This window comes from Heterodontus francisci, unplaced genomic scaffold (assembly GCF_036365525.1).
Source record: "Heterodontus francisci isolate sHetFra1 unplaced genomic scaffold, sHetFra1.hap1 HAP1_SCAFFOLD_793, whole genome shotgun sequence".
In the NCBI taxonomy this organism is placed as follows: Eukaryota; Metazoa; Chordata; class Chondrichthyes; order Heterodontiformes; family Heterodontidae; genus Heterodontus; species Heterodontus francisci.
The window spans coordinates 421,908-429,446 of record NW_027141453.1 but is presented as its reverse complement, the minus strand read 5'-3'; positions in this window follow the sequence as shown (position 1 = coordinate 429,446).

Genomic DNA, 7,539 nt, shown 5'->3' with positions numbered 1-7,539 from the left:
TCTCACTCCAACTCTCACTCTCACACCACTCACTCACTCACCCACTCACTCACACTCACTCACTCACTCACATCACTCACACGTCACTCACTCACTCACTCACTCATCACTCACTCACTTCACTCTCACTCACACTCACTCACACTCAACTCTCACTCTCACTCACGTCTCTCACTCACACTCACACTCACACTCACTCACTCACTCACTCACACTCACTCTCACTCCTCTCACTCACACTCACTCACACACTCACACTCTCACTCACACTCACTCACACTCACACTCACACTCACTCACACTCACACTCACTCACTCTCTCACTCTCACTCACTCACTCACTCACTCACTCACTCACTCACTCACTCACACAGCTCACACACTCACACACTCACACCACACTCACACTCACACTCACACTCACTCACTCACACTCTCACTCTCACTCTCACTCACTCACTCATCACACTCACACTCACTCACTCACTCTCACACTCACACTCACACTCACTCAGCACTCACTCACTCACACTCACTCACTACCACTCACACTCACTACACACTCACTCACGTCACTCCCACTCACACTCACATCACTCACACTCACTCTCACACTCACACTCACACTCACTCACTCACTACTCACATCCACTCACACTCACTCACACTCACCATCTCACTCACACTCTCACTCACTCACATCACACTCACACTCACTCACTCAGCTCACACTCACTCACACTCACTCACTCACACTCACACTCACTCCACTCACTCACTCACACTCACTCACTCATTCACTCACTCACACTCACTCACACTCACTCACACTCACTCACTCCACTCACTCACACTCACATCACTCTCACACTCACTCACACTCACTCACTCACACTCACTCACTCACTCACACTCACTCCACTCATCACTCACTCACTCACTCACTCACACTCACTCACTCACTCACTCACTCACACTCACTCACTCACTCACTCACACTCACTCACTCACTCACTCACTCACTCACTCACTCACACACTCACTCACTCACTCACACTCACTCACTCTCACTCTCACTCACTCACATCACTCTCACACTCACACTCACACTCACTCACTCACTCACACTCACAACTCACACTCACTCACTCACTCACACTCACTCACACTCACTCACTCACACTCAACTCAACTCACACTCACTCACTTCACTGTCACTCACACTCACTCACATCACACTCATCACACTCACTCACACTCACACTCACACTCACACTCACAACTCACTCACACAATCACTCACACACTCACACTCACACTCACTCACTCACTCACACTCACACTCACAACTCACACTCACTCACACTCACACTCACACTCACACTCACACTCACACTCACACTCACTCACTCTCACTCACACTCACACTCACACACTCACACCACTCACACTCACACCACTCACACTCACACTCACACTCACCACACTCACTCACACTCACTCACACTCACTCACACTCACTCACACTCACTCACTCACTCACTCACACTCACACTCACACTCACACTCACACTCACACTCACGCACTCTCACTCACACTCACACTCACACTCACTCACACTCACACTCACGACTCACTCACTCATCATACTCACTCACTCACTCCACTCTCACTCTCACTCACACTCACTCACACTCACTCACTCACTCACACTCACTACACTCACTCACACTCACTCACTCACTCACACTCACTCACACTCACTCACACTCACTCACACTCACTCACTCACACTCACACTCACACTCACTCACACTCACACACACTCACCTCACTCACACTCACTCACACTCACTCACACTCACTCACACTCACTCACACTCACTCACACTCACTCACACTCACATCTCACTCACACTCACTCACTCACTCACACTCACTCACACTCACTCACACTCACTCACACTCACTCACACTCACACTCACTCACACTCACTCACACTCACTCACACTCACACTCACTCACACTCACTCACACCTCACTCACACTCACACTCACTCACACTCACTCACTCACACTCACTCACTCACACTCACACACACTCACTCACACTCACTCACACTCACTCACTCACACTCACTCACACCTCCTCACTACTCACACTCACACTACATCACTTCACTCACACACTCACTCACACTTCACTCACTCACACTCACACTCACTCACACTCACTCACTCATCACTCACACTCACTCACACTCACTCTCACACTCACTCACACTCACTCTACTCCACACTCACTCACACTCACTCACACTCACTCACTCACACACTCACTCACACTCACTCACGACTCACACTCACTCACACTCACTCACACTCACTCACTCACACTCACACTCACTCACTCACTCACACTCACTCACACTCACTCACTCACACACTCACTCACACACTCACACTCACACTCACACTCACTCACTCACATCACTCACATCACTCACTCACTCACTCACTCACACTCACTCACTCACATCACATCACTCACACCTCACTCACACTCACTCACACTCACACTCACTCACACTCACTCACTCACACTCACTCACACTCACTCACCTCACTCACTCACTCTCACTCACACTCACTCACACTCACTCACTCACACTCACGCACTCACACTCACTCAACTCACACTCACTCACACTCACTCACTCACACTCACTCACTCACTCACTCACACACTCACACTCACTCACACTCACACACTCACTCACACTCACTCACACTCACTCACACTCACTCACACTCACTCACACTCACTCACACTCACTCACACTCACTCACATCACTCACACTCACTCACACTCACACACTCACACTCACTACACTCACACTCACATCACACTCACTCACACTCACTCACACTCACTCACTCACACTCACTCACACTCACTCACTCACACTCACTCACACTCACATCACACTCACTCACTCACTCACACTCACTCACACTCACTCACACTCACTCACACTCACTCACTCACACTCACATCACACTCACACTCACTCACACTCACTCACACTCACTCACTCACTCACACTCACTCACACACTCACACACTCACTCACACTCACTCACACTCACTCACTCACACTCACTCACACTCACACTCACATCACTCTCACTCACACTCACACACTCACTCACACTCACTCACACTCACTCACACTCACACTCACTCACACTCACTCACTCACACTCACTCACTCACACTCACTCACACTCACTCACACTCACTCACACTCACTCACACTCACACTCACTCACACTCAACTCACTCACTCACTCACCTCACTCACACTCACTCACACCTCACTCACACTCACTCACACTCACTCACACTCACTCACTCACACTCACACTCACTCACAACTCACTCACACTCACTCACACTCACTCACTCACACTCACCTCACTCACTCACTCACACTCACTCACACTCACTCACTCACACTCACTCACTCACACTCACTCACTCACACTCACTCACTCACTCACACTCACTCACACTCACTCACACTCATCACTCACACTCACTCACACTCACTCACACTCACTCACACTCACTCACACTCACTCACACTCACTCACACTCACTCACACTCACTCACTCACACTCACTCACACTCACACTCACACTCACTCACTCACTCACTCACACTCACTCACACACACTCACTCACTCACTCACACTCACTCACTCACTCACACTCACACTCACACTCACTCACACTCACACTCACTCACACCACTCACTCACACTCACTCACTCACACTCAGCTTCACTCACACTCACTCACTCACACTCACTCACTCACCTCACTCACTCACTCACTCCACACTCACTCACTCACTCACACTCACTCACTCACACTCACTCACACTCACTCACACCTCACTCACACTCACTCACACTCACTCACACTCACTCACTCACACTCACTCACTCACACTCACTCACTCACTCACACTCACTCACACACTCACTCACTCACACTCACTCACACTCACACTCACCTCACTCACATCACTCACTCACACTCACTCACACTCACACTCACTCACACTCACTCACTCACTCACACTCACTCACTCACTCACTCACACTCACTCACTCACACTCACTCACTCACACTCACTCACTCACACTCACTCACACTCACTCACTCACACTCACACTCACTCACACTCACTCACACTCACTCACACTCACTCACAACTCACTCACACTCACTCACACTCACTCACTGCACTCACACTCACTCACTCCACACTCACTCACTCACACTCACTCACACTCACTCACTCACTCACTCACTCACTCACTCACTCACTCACTCACTCACTCACTCCACTCACTCACTCACACTCACACTCACACTCACACTCACTCACTCACTCACACTCACTCACACTCACTCACTCTCATCACTCACTCACTCACATCACTCACACTCACATCACACTCACACTCACTCACTCACACTCACTCACACTCACTCACTCACCTCACACTCACTCACTCACTCACACTCACTCACTCACTCACACTCACTCACTCACACTCACTCACACTCACTCACAACTCACTCACACTCACACTCACTCACTCACACTCACTCACACTCACTCACACTCACTCACTCACTCACACTCACTCACTCGACACTACACTCACTCACACTCACTCACTCACACTCACTCACTCACACTGCACTCACTCACACTCACTCACTCACACACTCACACTCACTCACTCACACACTCACACTCACACTCACACTCACTCACTCACTCACACTCACACTCACACTCACTCACTCACTCACACTCACTCACACTCACTCACTCACTCACTCACTGCACTCACTCACTCACACTCACTCACACTCACTCACTACACTCACACTCACTCACTCACTCACTCATCACTCACTCACCTCACACTCACTCACATCACACTCACTCACACTCACTCACACTCACTCACACTCACTCACTCACTCACACTCACTCACACCTCACTCACACTCACTCACTCACTCACACTCACTCATCACACTCACTCACTCACACTCACTCACTCACACTCACTCACTCACACTCACTCACTCACACACACTCACTCTCACACTCACTCACACTCACTCACTCACACTCACACTCACACTCACTCACACTCACTCACACTCACTCACTGTCTGTCTGTGTCTGTCTGTCTCACTCACTCACTCACTGTCTCACTCACTCACTCACTGTCTGTCTCACTCACTCACTCACTGTCTGTCTCACTCACTTCACTGTCTTTCTCACTCACTCACTGTCTGTCTCACTCACTCACACTCTGTCTGTCTCACTCACTCACTCACTCTCTGTCTCACTCACTCACTCACTCACTCTCTGTCTGTCTCACTCACTCACTCACTCGACTCACTCTCTGTCTGTCTCTCTGTCTGTCTCACTCACTACTCTGTCTGTCTCACTCACTCTCTGTCTGTCTCACTCACTCTCTGTCTGTCTCACTCACTCTCTGTCTGTCTCACTCACTCTCTGTCTGTCTCACTCACTCTCTGTCTGTCCTCACTCACTCTCTGTCTGTCTCACTCACTCTCTGTCTGTCTCACTCACTCTCTGTCTGTCTCACACTCACTCACTCTCTGTTCTGTCTCACTCACTCTCTGTCTGTCTCACTCACTCTCTGTCTGTCTCACCTCACTCTCTGTCTGTCTCACTCACTCACTGTCTGTCTCACTCGACTCACTCACTCTCTGTCTGTCTCACTCACTCACTCTCTGTCTGTCTCACTCACTCACTCTCTGTCTGTCTCACTCACCTCACTCTCTGTCTGTCTCACTCACTCACTCTCTGTCTGTCTCACTCACTCACTCACTCTGTCTGTCTCACTCACTCACTCTCTGTCTGTCTCACTCCACTCACTCTCTGTCTGTCTCACTCACTCACTCTCTGTCTGTCTCACTCACTCAACTCTCTGTCTGTCTCACTCACTCACTCTCTGTCTGTCGCACTCACTCTGTCTGTCGCACTCACTCTGTCTGTCGCACTCACTCTGTCTGTCGCACTCACTCTGTCTGTCGCACTCACCTCTGTCTGTCGCCTCACTCTGTCTGTCGCACTCACTCTGTCTGTCGCACTCACTCTGTCTGTCGCACTCACTCTGTCTGTCGCACTCACTCTGTCTGTCGCACTCACTCTGTCTGTCGCACTCACTCTGTCTGTCGCACTCACTCTGTCTGTCGCACTCACTCTGTCTGTCGCACTCACTCTCTGTCTGTCGCACTCACTCTCTGTCTGTCGCACTCACTCTCTGTCTGTCGCACTCACTCTCTGTCTGTCGCACTCACTCTCTGTCTGTCGCACTCACTCTCTGTCTGTCGCACTCACTCTCTGTCTGTCGCACTCACTCTCTGTCTGTCGCACTCACTCTCTGTCTGTCGCACTCACTCTCTGTCTGTCGCACTCACTCTCTGTCTGTCGCACTCACTCTCTGTCTGTCGCACTCACTCTCTGTCTGTCGCACTCACTCTCTGTCTGTCGCACTCACTCTCTGTCTGTCGCACTCACTCTCTGTCTGTCGCACTCACTTCTCTGTCCTGTCGCACTCACTCTCTGTCTGTCGCACTCACTCTCTGTCTGTCGCACTCACTCTCTGTCTGTCGCACTCACTCTCTGTCTGTCGCACTCGACTCTCTGTCTGTCGCACTCACTCTCTGTCTGTCGCACTCACTCTCTGTCTGTCGCACTCACTCTCTGTCTGTCGCACTCACTCTCTGTCTGTCGCACTCACTCTCTGTCTGTCGCACTCACTCTCTGTCTGTCGCACTCACTCTCTGTCTGTCGCACTCCACTCTCTGTCTGTCTCACTCCACTCTCTGTCTGTCTCACTCCACTCTCTGTCTGTCTCACTCCACTCTCTGTCTGTCTCACTCCACTCTCTGTCTGTCTCACTCCACTCTCTGTCTGTCTCACTCCACTCTCTGTCTGTCTCACTCCACTCTCTGTCTGTCTCACTCCACTCTCTGTCTGTCTCACTCCACTCTCTGTCTGTCTCACTCCACTCTCTGTCTGTCTCACTCCACTCTCTGTCTGTCTCACTCCACTCTCTGTCTGTCTCACTCCACTCTCTGTCTGTCTCACTCCACTCTCTCTGTCTCACTCCACTCTCTCTGTCTCACTCCACTCTCTCTCTTCTCACTTCCACTCTCTCTCTCTCACTCCACTCTCTCTCTCTCACTTCCACTCTCTCTCTCTCACTCTCCACTCTCTCTCTCTCACTCCTCTCTCTCTCTCTCACTCCACTCTCTCTCTCTCACTCCACTCTCTCTCTCTCACTCCACTCTCTCTCTCTCTCACTACCACTCTCTCCACTCTCTCTCTCACTCCACTCCACTCTCTCTCTCACTCCACTCTCTCTCTCTCTCTCACTCCACTCTCTCTCTCTCACTCCACTCT